Source organism: Sphaerodactylus townsendi, linkage group LG05 (assembly GCF_021028975.2).
Source record: "Sphaerodactylus townsendi isolate TG3544 linkage group LG05, MPM_Stown_v2.3, whole genome shotgun sequence".
NCBI lineage: Eukaryota > Metazoa > Chordata > Lepidosauria > Squamata > Sphaerodactylidae > Sphaerodactylus > Sphaerodactylus townsendi.
Window position 1 is genome coordinate 109,554,897 of NC_059429.1, and position 15,300 is coordinate 109,570,196.

A 15,300-nucleotide genomic window follows, 5' to 3' on the forward strand; every position below is an offset into this window, starting at 1 on the left:
CTGAAGAGGGAGGATACGTCCGTCAGTGGTTTGTATCCTTCCTAGACTCTCTGTGGGTGCAAGTAGGGGCAATTTGCACACATTTCCCCAAACTATTCCTGGGGGATCCCCAGGAGCAGTATGGGAGAGAGTATTTGGGGAAGTTGTTGGAGGAGGAAACAGCCTAAAAGGGATTCCTCCCTAAACCCATGGAAATTCTGGGTGGGATCCAAGCAAAAGACTATAAATCAGGTTAGCTGAATGGAGTCTGCATATGCTTTCACACTCTTACACACAGAACCCCAAGAAGGGAGGCATACCCCTACCTAAATAACCTAAGAGACTATTGAAATATGCAAGTGCTTCCATAATCTGATTGTTGCATCTGACTTAACAGTGCATAATATCACATTTGGAATAAGCATGTCTCTGACTGTGATTTTGAAATAGATTGTTTAAGTTTTTATAAGTAGACTTTCCCAAAACCAAATGGCAATAGCTGTAACTTTTAGGTCCCTCCCTGTTGCCCTAGGTACCATCTGCTTATTTGAAAATCTGCCAGTCCCTTCCTGGGGTTAGGACCAGATGCCATCTACCCAGCTATGGGTGGGTCATTGTTGCTACTGATTTTATTGTATTTTATTGGTTTTATTGGGGCTATTCAATTTGTTCTTTCTTTTAGTTGTAATTTATTGTTTTCCTGTTTGGCACGTACACTACTCTGAGCCCTTTGGGGGTAGAGCGGTTTATCAAATCGAATTTAATCATCATCATCATCATCATCATCATCATCATCATCATCATCATCATCATCATCATCATCATCATCATAATGGAAAAAAGAACAGCAAAACACCAAACCTATGAGTTGTATCTTAGATTCCTGCAGAATTTTGCCCATAAATTTGTCCTAATAAAAACTGGGTGCATATCTGTCTGGCATAATGTTTCCATATGTATATATGCACAGGATCACTTCAAAGAAGTATCCCGTGTGTTCTAAATGTGAGCAGCCTCCTCTGGAATTCCTGTCTCAACCATCTGTTTTCCTGCATTAAAGGAACAATAACTCACCTTGCCCTGGTGCTCATTGTCATGTTTAACTTGCTTTTTTGTGCTGCCAGTCAATGAGAATGGTTCATATCAAGGAAAAATCATATGCATCCTCTAAAGTCTGCTTATGATGCTTCAGATGTGTGCCGGGTCAGCAGGCCGGCCCAGGAGTCGGCCTCTCGCTGCAATGCCTGTCTGAGCCGCCGCTGCACTGAATGCAGGGGGGACGCAGGGGTGCCCGGAGCAGGTGTTGTCCCCAGCCACCATCTCCCCCACCCCTGATACACCTCTGGTGGGGAATCAAACCCGGGTCTCCTAAATCCTAGTCTGACACTAACCATGACACCACACTGGCTTGTCAAAGCATGGGGGTGAGGAGAGAAGCTACTTATAACACCAGTGCCACAAACACTTAGAAACACAATGAGCTACAGCTCTGAAGAATCAAGACTTGTCTGCCTTACATGTTGCTTGGTTCATTACGCTAAGAGGCAGAACTCCACCAGGAACAAGAAGTTGCATATTATGTCAGGTTGCATGTACTTGAGTGGCATTTGCTTACTGCCTTATAGCAGCTGTGGCAAAGACAGGCTCCACTGTCATGAAAGGAGTGGAGTGCAACTTTGTGTGACACAGAGATAGCAGTGGCTCAAAACAGCAACTTAAAGGCACACAAACAGATGTAAGGATCATGTATCATTCTCTATAGGTTGATTGCTGTGTATGCACATACAGTCCAGATCCAAATCAAATGCACACCGGGAAGGGAGAAGGGATTTAACTTTTCAACCTCCACTTGGTTTCATTATCCAAGACTGGGCTCCCTGCTGTCTTCTTTCTCCCTTCAGAAGTCTTAATTGCATGGGCAAATTGTTTTCTGACAAAGCAGAGCAGGGATTTGAAGGGTTACATTTTCTCTTTCCACCTTGGCGCCCTCTCTATCCAAATCAGAGCTGCACACGTGCAACATTTGTCTTTTATAGACAGGCAGAGATCCACGATCTTGGTCGCATCTGTCTGTGCCCTTATGATTTTCGCCGTTGTAATGCAGCTGGTGCCAATAAATTGCAGCAGTTGTGATCTGGCAGTGACCTGTATAGCCAACAATGGAAAATACACACATGCCGCAGATCTCCTTTATTAGAGGTTTGGATGTCGATTATGTGCCCTCGTTTCCATAGCGTGTGGCTGCCTGCGCATTCTTCCGTTTTGCAGTTGCGAGTGCAGCCTAGGCTTCCCGTTCAGTGGGTCTGGGGGTCTGGTTCCTATTCGACTGGGAAAGCAGTGGGCCTGGAGCACAACCAGAAACAATAAACATTGTAAAAAAAATGATTTGATGTGATTTAGGCTCGTACAGCAAGGAGCTGGATTTATTGGCCTAGGCGCCTCATGGAGGGAGTGACTTTGATGAACTCACGCGTCTCTCTGCGGTGAACTTTTGGACAAACTTTCACACATTAACAAGTCTGCATCCCCTAAGGCAGCAGCATTAAGTTGGATTCTTTTTCCAAGGAACAATAATCGTTGTTGCACTTAAAGGGTCTGTTGGATAACAGGGTCCTGCTGAGGCAGGGGTCAAGATGTGTTCAGCCAAAGGTGGAAACCTGCGTCCACAAAAAGTTGTTGTGTCATGTAGGCCCAAAGCAGACAGACTATGAGGGAAAGAGATCAAAGGAAGCGGAATATAGGGTTGCTACGTATTCTGGCAGAACAATCCATTTCATAAGCAGATTGCCTGAGGTTGGAAGAATGTATAGATCTAAGTCAAGACTATTGCCAGATACAGACTTGGTAGCTACCAAATATATGCCAGAACCAGAAATTACAATGTCATTTCTGGCTTCGGGAGATCCGCTGGCAAGGTATTCTCAAGGGCTCCCTTATAGTCTAAAAAACAGATGGTGCAAACTGCAAATTCTCTCAACCAACTATTAATGCCCCATGATGTTAGATCAATGGCTTTGACTATCTGGGATATCTGGCAACTGCCTGTGCTAGATCTGACTGGATCCCACTGGAAGACTGCATATTGCACACTAGATAAACCCCAGTGATAATTCCTCTGCTTTCAGTCTACTATGGAATGATTCAGTTTAAAAGCACAGCTGATAGGATAGTTAGTTCTGTCTGTGATGTTATATCTGAGATGCCCCATTCCCACATGCAAGTCGTTTCTTGATTGCATAATCATTAGTTGAAGATCAGGCCAGCCCATGGGGGATGTTAAATCTGCCATGAGGAGATCACTGCAACTCATTTCATAAGATGACTTTTTCCACCTGACAAGCTAGGAACCTATTCATCACATCACATTTTTTAAAAGTCTGCAATGGCATGGAAGAAATAGAAGAGTTGGTTTTATACTCCACCTTTCTCTATCTTTAAGGAGTCTCGAAGTGGCTTACAATCACCTTCCCTTCCCCCCTCACAAGTACCTTTGAGGTAGGTGGGGATGAGAGAGTTCTGAAAGAACTGTGACTGGCCCAAGGTCACCCAGCAGACTTCTTGTGGAAGAAAGAGGAAACAAACCTGGTTCATCAGATTAGAATCCACTACTCATGTAGAGGAGCGAGGAACGAAACCCAGTTCTCCAAATTAAAAGTCTTCTGCTTTTATCCACTACATCATTCTGGAGACAATCATTTGATCAATATGATTCGACTCTTCCTAAAAAAAAAAATTCAGGTTCACAATCACCATACGTGGTAGAAGCAATTGATCCAAGGTCAACCAGTGAGCTACATGGCCCAATCCTAATCTGATAATCTAACAACTGTGTCTCATAGTTTGTGAGCAGCTGTTGAACTTTAACAGACCACCGTATAGAGCCACTTAAACTCCATTTGCCAGCTTTAATGCATGCTCTGAGTATGCAGCCAACTTGACACAGGAGAACTTGAAAAGAAGAGTTCCTTCTTGCAGTGTGGCTAGATGCCACCTGAAAATCGCTGAGAGCCAGTGATGCTACATTATTAGACTTGGAACAAGGTGACCTAGGCCAGTTATGCACAACGTGTCTGCTGAGCAATAAGGGCAAATGTCTGACACAGCAAAATTCCTTGTACAGACATGTTTTCCAGAGCCCCACTTTCAATTTCCATTCTCCCTGCAGCAAGCAAGACCACTTTTATCAGGACTTTAATTTGCTTTGCTGCCAGAGCCAGACAAATTTTATCAGTGAGCACAGCTTTGCCCCAGACATCTTCTCTCCACCCACAGCTAGCCTACCCAGCTTCACCCTCCCGTTCATGCCCTCCCCCTCCCTTTCATGTTGCCAGCTCCTTCCTGCTTCTCTAAATGCTTATATAATAATAACAGAGAGGGCCTTTCCAAGGAATAGTACAAGCAGGGTCTCTTTTGGCTACATTCTCCTCCCCTGCTATATTGCTGCCCTCCTGAATGATGGGAGGGATTTTTTAAAACTTTATTTTAAACCAGCCTTCCCTTTAAAACAAACTTCTCTCTTTCCTGCCGCAGCAGCAGTGGCAGGGAGAGAGAGGGGGGGAGGGGAAAGATCTGTGTCTTCAAGGCTGATTTGATGGGCAGAGTTAAGAGAACCTGCCCCCCCCCCTTTAAAAAACCCTTTACCGGTGTGGGTTTTCGGAATATTTTTTCAGCTTTTCTGAAATTTTTCATGTTTAATAAACCCAAATCCAAAAATACCGGGGGGGGGGGTGTTCTTGCCCCTTACAGAACCATTTGGGCTATATCTGCAACTGGCAGTGATATTCACTGCCCCAGGAGGAACACTGTGAAACCTTTCCTTGACCGCTCAGAATAATCGGCCTGCATCTTTCAAGAAAATATAAGCAGAAGGGTGATTTCAGAGAACAAAATAAATTGAGCTGGAACAAATTTGGGATTTTCTCCAGGAACATATTAAAATACTCCCCTTCGCAGGCTAATTCTGGTGATTTTACTGCTGTGGTCTGCTGTAGAACAAAATGCTCCTGTGTGGATCGATGTTGTGGGTGGAATGAAGTTGTGGGGAATGCATTCGTTTGCTTAGATAGCCATGTGGTGTATACTGATGTGGCAGCAAAGCCTGTTAAATCCAGTAGAACATGCTTCTGAATAAATAAAAGAATTGAGCTTCATGTCTTAGGCAAATGTGAGCCCACATCATCTTTTTGGAGGTTCTGTGTGAATTGCTCATTGTTGTCCTTCCAGGTTTCAAGAAACCGGTGGTGTTCTGTAGCACCATTGGAAAGCAGAGGATTATTTTCAGCTAGTATCTCTACTTCCAGGCCCTACAACACAGCTGTAGCAATGTGCTGTGGCTGAAGAGGCTGAATTATGAGGGATTTGGGGAGTTCGACAGCTGTTGGTTACTGGATCTTAAGTGAAAAACCATGAATTCCCACCCTTTTCTGCCTCTCCCTGATTGCTCCTGCAATTCTCACTATCCCAAGCCTTTTGTTCAATAAATAGAAAGAGGTGGGAGTGCTCCTATTCAATTCTAAGGTATTTGATAATGGGAAAACCTCTACTTGAGGTGTCCCAGGATAAGCAGTTATTCAAGAAGTGGGGAGAAATTGAGTACATCACTAATAAAAAGTTGATCCCAGCTCCCCCCCGCCCCCTTCATTGACATTATGACAGAGGGAAACTCTACCTTCCATTGGCTCTCTGCAGCATCCTTTGGAATGAGTGCCCAGGATTCAAATGACTTCATGCGGCCAGAACCCAGATCTTACACTTCATCCCAAAGTATTCCCCATCAGCCTGGGTCACTGCTGTCACAATAGACAACAACACCAGCTAATATTGCAGAAGGATGTCACTGTTTCCCATTGTTCATAGGGCCTCTCATGTCCTCATGACCAGATTTACTGTTCTGATTTACTGCTCACTGAAGGCCATTGTGCTACATGGGCTTTAAGCTTTATTTCGGTTAATTATTGCCAGAACAACTCCATTACAGAATTGGAGCTAGATTTGGAACTTGATTTTTACAAGAGACTTGGAGATGCCTTTTTGTGTGTGTGTGTGTGTGTCCCTTGCTTCTTCATATCAGGTTTAACACAACTCAAGACATGATGACAACATTCCATGCTTTCCTGTGCCTTCCGCATTACATCACTGGCTGTTGGCAGTGTGGACAGCACAATATGCAATGTGATGATGTGGTAGCCCTGCATTGTGTCAGTGATGTTATACAGAACAGGGGGAAAAGATGTATGGAGCTGGAAGTAATATCTAGTTTTGCCTTTAGTTTGCCTGTGCCTACCACTAGCATCTCAACTGGTTTTCTGTTTGTGTTCCAGAGAATCCACAGATTTCTTGGAGGCTAACCTGTGGCTACTTCAGTGCAAAGATCACTCAAAGAACAGAAGACATGTTCAAGGTGGGGGGTCTTGAGGGAAAAATTCTCCCACCTCCTAGTACCCAGATATTAGGGCAGGGGTAGGGAACCTGCGGTTCAAGAGCCGCATGCGGCTCCTCTGCCCTTGCACTGTGGCTCCACGAGCCTAGCCGCCGGCCCCATCCTTGCCCGCCTGCAGGGCGGGCGCACCAACTGCCCAAGGTCGGCTGGGCCACACTGCGGGCTTCCCCTCTTGCCCGCCCCATTGGAGCGGGGTGGGGTGCTGAGCCGCCGGCTTCATCCTTGCCCGCCCTGCAGGCAGCAGGGCGGGCGCATCCATGTGCTTCTCAGAATGAGCGGAGTAAAAGGTAAAAAAAAAACCCTATATATATAGTGTTATCTTTATTTTAAACATCAAAAATTATTTGCGGCTCCAAGTGTTTTCTTTTCCCATGGAAAACGGGTCCAAATGGCTCTTTGAGTGTTAAAGGTTCCCTACCCCTGTATTAGGGCATTTCAAAGTTTAGCACAAATTGGCTTTTATTACTCTGCCTGCTGCTGGATCCATCACAGCATGCTTCTCTGAAGACCACTTGCCCACTGGTAGTGGTCTTCTCTTGTAATTTGCATCCACAGAAAACAGTAGTGGGTATATTAGTTGACATGGTCTCAATTCAAGCAGGATAACCATGAAGCCCAACATAAACAGATACAAAAATTGAACCCAATTGGGAATATCAACATACAAAATTTAATGTGAAACAACAACACTATGCTATATGTACTATGGTTTACAATGCCGTCTACTCGTGTGCAGCCCACAGGAATGTGAGGCTTGCCCTGCTCTTACTGTAGAGACATGTAACAGAAAATAATGTGGTTCTCTACAGTAGAGAATCATCCAAGCGCTGCTTAGCCTGATGGAGTTTTTATATGCATTGAACAGCTGAAAAATTCTCCAGAAGTAACAAGGACAACATTAATAATTGCAAAGAAAGCTGACAAAGGGGCTTAGACCCCCCCAAAATGAGGAATTTTGGAAGAGTGGCTGGCGTTTTTGTTCTATCTCCAGTCACTTCCAGTCGGCACTTTTCTCCCCAGGAATGATAATGTAACTGCTGAATGTACTTGGGGTCAAGTGTACCACGTTATATTCTGTTACATGTCTCTAGCTGTAAGAGCAGTACAAACCTCACATGCTTTGTAAACTGTATTACATACAGTATAGTGTTGTGGTTTCACATTAAATTTTACATGTTGATATTTCCTATTGGATTCAGTTTTTGAACCTGCTTAGGGCCATGAAGCCCACCAGGCCTGGACAGCATTGCATGTGAAGTGTGTATGTCTTAGAGTGTTCTTGAAAGTTCTCTGTTATGCACTGGTCATCTTGGGCAGATGCGCAAAAGATCCCAGCAGACAAATACGTGTGAAATCTTTTAAAACTACTATTCTAGTGTCTGCCATTCTATTGTGCTGACCAAAGACATAACTCTCATTTCTATGTTCTTGTAGAGCTGTAAAGTTGTTGTTTCTTTAACGGATCAAAAAGAGAAAAAACATTGTGGAAGACAACTGAAGCCACACTTACATGCATGGTAGAGGCTGAAATCAGTAGTTTACACAGCTCGACTTCAGAAAAAAGAAAGAATGCTGGTTCCATGCCATTGTCAGCTTACCAGAAAATGTTCTCTTACCCTCCTGCACTTTAAGAACAATTTGATTTGCAGAAATTGGCAGGTGAAGGTTTTTATTTTTTGCTTTTAATATTAGTAATTTGTAAGGTAGTGCTTTTTCAGAATTTAATTTTATTTTTTTTAACATCAAGTAGGTCTTTGGAGATGTGGCATCATGTATCTTCTAAAAGAAATAAATATAGATGATAAGCGTTATCAGTGGCTAATATCTGCAGATTAAGGTTCTTTAAAGGCATAGGAGCCTTTCTTTAAAAAGCTGACAGCTTTGTGCAGCTGGTAGAAGGATCAATCCTTTATCATTGAAGGATCATATGCAGTCTCTTTGGCCCCTTCTGCACATGCAGAATAATGTACTTTCAATCCACTTTCACAATTGTTTGCAAGTGGATTTTGCTGTTCTGCACAGCTGCAAAGTGCATTGAAAGAGGATTGAAAGTGCATTATCCTGCATCTGCGGAAGCCGCCTCTGTGTTCCAGCTTGCCTTGTCCGAGCTTTTGCCTTTTCTTCTAGAACTGCTCGTGATAGGCCTTTCCCCTTCCCCATTTTTGGATTCAATCCATTCAGAGTTGATTGAAGAGTTCCTGCAAAAAGAACTGGAACGGTGACATTTGGCAACATAAACGCGCTATCAGTTGGCTAAGCCTTCTCCTTCTACTGTCTGTCGTTTCCCATATGGTAAAGTTATATTGCTTCTGTTTTGCTAATTTGTTAATGTTGGAGAAAGCAAAGCACCTTCGGCAAACTGGTTCTCATCAGCAGAATAATTCTGACCATCATTGAGACTATAAAAAATTGCCTGTACCAAAATGCTAAGCAGACATGCTGGAAACCCTAGGGCTCTATTCTCGAGTAGAAAAGCCAGCCACAAACCACATTCTGAATTGGACCTAGTTTAGAATCCTGTGGCTATCAAGCTCAACTCCTGTTCCCTTGGATGTAATAAGCTTTTGGCGGGAAAAAGATGACTAGAGTAATTTACAACAGATTCTCCTTTGGCTAAATAAACTTTGCCTTGTTGCTACAGGAACACTGGATGGGTTCTTTTTCCTTTAATGGATGGTGATTGCTATATCTTACTGTGTTCACTCTCTGCTTGCTTGGATTTCAGAGGGCCAATTCATACTTCATGCTGGAGGTTTTTTTAGGGCTTTTAAAAAGTGTCCACCTCTTACGTCCTGTAGCAACTTGAAAATGTTAGGTGTAAACAGCAAATAGGAACAAACTTGTCTTGGCCATTGTCTTAGGCCCTTTCCCCACCTACCCTTTTCCGAGGCTTGCTGCGCGCAATTCCCAGCGCGCGGCATCCCTGGTGCGCGCCGGGGCGTCCCCACAACCCCGCACTCTACGCAGGGTCATCAAAAGGTGCCCTTTGAAAGAGTGCCAGGAATGCCTCGCGCTGAGGGGCGCGACAGCAGCAGCGTCGGGGCGGCTGCGCTGTCGTTGCCCCTCTCAGTGGGGAGTGCCGAGGGACCCCGCGCTACTCTCCTCAAGTAGCGCGGGGCTTAAGGTAAGTGGGGAAAGGGCCTTAGAAGCCCTTTAAAACATTGTTTTTACTTACATGAGATGTGAAGGACCATCTCTCCTGGAGTAGACCTGGATGAAGTTCTAACCCAATGGTTTCTCCTAACCATTCCATCTTTTCAGTCAATCCAGATGACTGATGTTTCGCCTGCATCTGTGGCTGGCATCTGCAGAGATGCAGGCGAAACATCAGGAGAAATTGCTACTGGAACACGGCCATACAACCCAGAAAACCCACAACACTCTAGCGATTCTGGCTATGAAAGCCTTTGACAATACTTATAAACTGTCTCTTGGTTCTGCCCTCTTCCCTCTCTGCGTGCAGCGACGTTGGTTGAATCCCTACTACCGTCTTAGCCAGGTTTCAGAACACAAACTAACCAGGTTTGAGGGATGACCTCCCCATTGCTTGCGTGGCAGATTCCATTTCTGGCGCTCGTTCTCCCCGTTAATCCACGTTCCAGCAGGACCTGGTTGCAAGTGGCATACACCCCATTAACACGGTTCAGAGCCTATCAGAGGGGAGGGATGAGGGTTGAAACCCTGACTCGTATCCCACCCTGGAGTGTGACATGGAATTCGGGCAACCAATCAGCGCTGCGATGCACACGCAGCCTTTCCTTGATTTAGTTTCCACTTTTGCGATCGGCCAGCAGAAGGGGATGCAAACGTTAAACAGTCAAACGTGTAACTTTGAATTGTTAATGGTTTACACAGGTAACAATTTAGTTAAACAATTAAATGTTAAACTTTTACACGCTGTTTTTTTTTAATCGTGCCTCTACAATGTACATTTCTGCAGTGGGGAAAGGTCCCGCCCCATCAAGGCATGCCAGCCAATCAGGGGAGACCGGCAAAGCGAGCTCACCTGGTAGTGGGGATTGCTAAGAGTCCTGCAACTGGGTGTTTCTGCTGTGTGCTCACTGCGGTGGGGAGGGAGAAACTCCGATGAAGAGGACACGGTTTCACAGCGAACAGGTTTGGATCTGCATGCAAATTTCAAGTGGGGATTCAACCATTAAGAAATTGTTTCAGGCGACAAAATCAATGAGGGGGTTGCTTCTATATCTGTATTTTCCTTACCTAAAGAGGGGGACCACATCCTGTGCTTTGTGTGAGTCTATAGAATTGAGGGTCTGGAATTTGGAAGTTTCAAATGTGCAACTTTGGGAAATCCTGTCTGAAAATACATAAGACCCAGTGGCATCACACTCAGTTCTTGGCTCCCAGCAGAGTGGTTCCAGTAAAATGTGCCTCCACCTACATGTTCAGCCTTACAAGCCTGGTTTGCATTTGCCACCCTGTCCCCTTCCCCCAAACTCATACACTCCATTAACCGAAGAATGGAAAACATTAATCTGAGCTTGGATGGGGAAGGATGCGTGCATGTAGTAAAAATCTGTGGGAGGGGGGTTGTTTCCTTTCTGCCCAGCCTCCAGTCAGATCCATAAATAAAGGAAAGGGCCTTGAGGAGCCCTTGGAGAAACTATTAAAAATAATTAAAAGAAAATGAAGCGGGTTAACTTGAGAAGATTTGGCCGGGCAGCCGTGTTCTCATAACTCTCTCCCCATAGTTTAGATATTACGTAATGTGCCGGGGGGGCGGGGGGAGTACAGGTGCCACTGCTTGCTGTTCCTCACAGTCTGAGGAGAGGGAAGGCTCCATAGTGGAGGACACACTTTGCATACAGAGGGTCCCTTGTTCAGTTCTTGGCATCTCCAGTTAAAGCATCTCAGGCAGCAAGTATAGGAGACAACCTTGTTTTTTGTCAGAGCTCTAGTGTCCTTAGTGCTAGCTGGGGCCAACCTTTGCTTAGTTTTTTGAGAGCTAATGTGATCAGGCTAGCCTGGGCTATTCAGGTCAGAGCATTAAAAAAAGAAAATATTATAAAACCTCTGCAGGATTTCTCAGGGGTCTGAAATCATCAATCAGTCTCAAAATGCCCTCTAGAAAAGAATAACCATACCAACCATAGAATCATAGCATTGGAAGAGACCACAAAGGCCATCAAGTCCAACCCCCTGCCATGCAGGAACACACAATCAACACACTCCTGACATATGTTCATGCAGCCTCGGTTTAAAAACCTCCAAAGAAGGAGACTCCACCACACTCCGAGGCAGTGAATTCCACTGTCGAATAGCCCTGACAGTCAGAAAGTTCTTCCTAATGTTTAGGTGGAATCTCTTTTCCTGCACCTTGAATCCATTACTCCGTGTCCTAGTCTCTGAGGCAGCAGAAAACAAGCTTGCTCCCTCTTCTACATGGCATCCCTTCAAATATTTAAACATAGCTATCATGTCGTGCCTTAACCTTCACTTCTGCAGACTAAACATCCCCAGCTCCCTAAGTCTCTCTTCGTAGGGCATGGATTCCAGACCTTTTACCATTCTAGTTGCCATGAAGTGGTACCTGGAATTCATTCGTATTGGTGATGAGGATTACCAACCACCAGGTGGGGCCTGGAGATCTCTGATCTCCAGACTACTGATATGAGTTGTCCAGGGCAAAATGGAGGCTTGCTTCAGATGGTGTACTGTATGGCAGTACTGTCCAAACTCTGCCTTCACACACTACTATACCCTGAATCTCCAGAAATTTCCCAAACCAAAGTTCACAACCTGAGATGGTATTCTTCTCCTGCTGCAATCAGCACTATTAACCTACCTATGCCAAATGATTAAACTGGTTCAACAGTCATTCCCTTTTTGTCAGTTAACTCTGGGAACTGTAGTTCAGTAAAGAGGACCAGTAATCTCAATTCTCAGCATCCACACCAAACTACATAAAGACCCAAGGATAAGCCATGACATTACATTGGTGTGAAGCTAAGGAATGTTTGTAATGTTAATATGCCCACCATCACAAGTAATGAAATCTAAGATGTTTTAAAAACCACTGGCAGATTATGAAAAATGGATTTTAGCAAACTAAAATCTGCATTTCCACAGAGATCATTGAACAGTTTTTTCTATCCAGTTCCTAGGAAATTTAGCCTACCATTATGTTTCACAGCCCTATCTTACATGAAAGGAGACCCCCCTGACCCTATTAAGGACAAACTGAATATTCTCATGTAACTTTGTGTTGCCATATACTGGTCCCATTGCCCTTGAAGAATCATAAGATTTGAAGGAACTAGCTGGGGAGAATTCTGAAAAGTTAGCTGATGATGGCTCATGCAGAAGGTTTTAAAAGTTAATTGAATGTACAAAGGAATAATCCATCAATGGCTACTTGGTGTGATACTACAGAGAACCGCCATGTTTGATATCTGTACTAGGAAACAACATTATGGGGAAGCCAGGCACCCAGACGAACTGGCCAAATTTTGCCCGCCAAACGGCCAACCGCAGTGACCCAGCACTCCCAAGTGGGGTGTCTGGTGGCGTGGGGAGGCCAAACACACAAAACAGCCTCCCTGCTGCCAGAAAGCCCCCACTGAGCTCAACGGACTTACCCCACTGAAAACATAATGGAAGTCACAGCCCCAGCCACTGGTATAACAGGGGCAACTGCCGGCTGGAAGCCAATGAGTGTCAGCTCCTCCCCTGGTCACGCCCCTGGACCACCCCTATGTCAGCAGCAACAGGGGCACAGGGACATTGGCACCCTGTTCAGCACTGTGTTCCACTTGCCAGCAGATCTGCCCCTCTGTCGGGGCAAGTGTCCCTTGGAGAACAGGTTCAAATCCCCATTGGCCATGAAACTCACCCAGTGACCTTTGGGTAGTTTGTCTCTCTTAGCCAAATCTGCCTTATGGGGTTATTGTGAGGATAACATGGAGGAAGGAAGAGAATCATGGAGATGCCCTGAGCTCCTAGGAGGAAGGGCGGAATAAAAATGAGCTAAATAAATATGCCCTCTTTCTTGGCCCTCCAGGGCAACAGGTTGCCCACTGTACAAAACAGGGTGGAAGACTAGAAGGGCTACCAGTTTGATCCAGCAGAGAGCTTCTTTTGTTCTTATAAAAGCTGGATCTGCAAATGTAGCCATTTGCCTCGTTTAAGCAACATGTGCTCATCTATGTTTGAGTACATTTCAGTAGAAACAACTGTGTGGAAGGAGGCCAACAACACGAATCTTTTCATATATTCAATCCACAGTTTGGAAAATTTCCACAACAACAATGCCGATGTTATTTGTGTCTTCTGAGGCAGTGTTTTCACAACTTTGATCAAAGTTATTGAGCAAGTAATTGTTGCTATTGTTTATTGTACACAGGAATTTCACTCCATATTGTGTTTTGTTTTCCCATGGAGGAAAACGGTAGGAAAACAGTAGGGAATGTCGGAGCATTTTTTGAATAGAGATACTTTGCAACTCTCCGTGCCATCCTGATGAGGAGTGTTTGCTCTTTATTTTCAGTGTTTTTAACTAATAGGATTGTATTTTACTGCATCTGTGTGGATTTATAATTTTTTCATTCATTGCATTGTGTGAGACTTTTATCATAAAACTTCTTGGATGTTGTTGATTGAGACAGTGGTATAGAGATAGGTTAGTTTATTCATTTCCCACCTACTTTTTCAAAAACAAAAATGATTGAAAACTTGCTAACCCATACCAAGTTACATGTTCTTGTACATCTTAGGAGAAAATAACATCATGTCACTGTGTTGATCAATGAAGGCAACATTTGTTATTCTTTAACACACTACTAAATTATGAGTCCTCTTTCATTTGGCGTCTATATGTGCAGAGGCAGCATTCATGTTCCAAGCAAGTGTTTTTGACAAATTGATGACGTATGTGGAATTTTGCCCCACAACAACATTGCTCTCAGCTGCATTGCTTTGCCTTCTCTCCCTTATGGGTGAATATCAGCCATTCTATAAAAAGAAACATTTATAGATAGCAGGCAGATGGGGGCTAACCCATTCCCCTAACTTTAGTAATAGCAGAGTTGAGATTCTACCCCTCTTAACTGTAAGCCACATTACATCCCATTGGCTGTGGCCTATAAAGCTCAGTGATCAAATTCATGCTTCGCATGTGTGAGGCAACAGGTGGAATACAGGTAGCAGAGCTCAGCATTTCATTCACAGCAAGGTCAGACTTTCTGAATCATGGCCATTGCCATTCTGAGTGCAGTTGTGCACTGAAACCAAATTAATATATTTAGGCATGCAGTACTTACCCTGCAGCTGTTAGCTTCACAGTGGGTTTTCGCACATTTTTATTTTTTTCTGACAGGCAGCTGAGTTGAGCCAAAGTTTTGTCCCTCATCCAGCTCTTCCTTTCTGTTTCTAAAACCTCCAGAAATGCTCCTGTGATAGACCTACATTGTGTGTGTGTGTGGGGGGGGGGGGGGGCTAACCCCTCTGATCCTCCTGAAAAGCTGGCCCAAAGAGTGGGCAGAATTGCTGCTGTATGGGCAAGATGGGGAAAACCTGAAGAAATCTAGACATGCAGTGCTCTCCTTCTCTCTCCCTGTGAAGGGAGACAAAAAGTCATAACTTATCTGATTTCAAAAACCATGAGGAGAATCTGCTGTGAGTGGGTGGTGAGTTTTTGAGGAGGGGAAATACATTCGTAACTGAGAATCAAGCCCAAAGGGAACATACGTTCCATGGGAAGGAGACCACAAGAGTGAAAATGACCAGATGACACTTAAAACACTTCTTCATTCCCTTTTGTATTTGTCATCTCTCTTTGGAACATTGCTGTCAATTGCAGTAGGTAGTACCAGACCAATAGTCTAATTCACTGTTGTGGACCCAATCACACGTGCATTGTAATG

At 44.4% G+C, this 15,300-nt stretch overlaps 1 long non-coding RNA gene across 1 annotated transcript in view; it reads right to left on the reverse strand.

The window, feature by feature from the left end:
- Positions 1-2,161: 2,161 nt before the first annotated feature.
- Positions 2,162-15,300, reverse strand: part of LOC125432494 — a 32,435-nt gene continuing 19,296 nt past the window's right edge. The window contains exons 2-3 of the long non-coding RNA XR_007244483.1: positions 3,562-3,699; positions 2,162-2,322 (exon numbers count right to left, since the gene is read on the reverse strand). This is a non-coding gene — a long non-coding RNA (uncharacterized LOC125432494). The remainder of the gene's footprint in view (positions 2,323-3,561; positions 3,700-15,300) is intronic.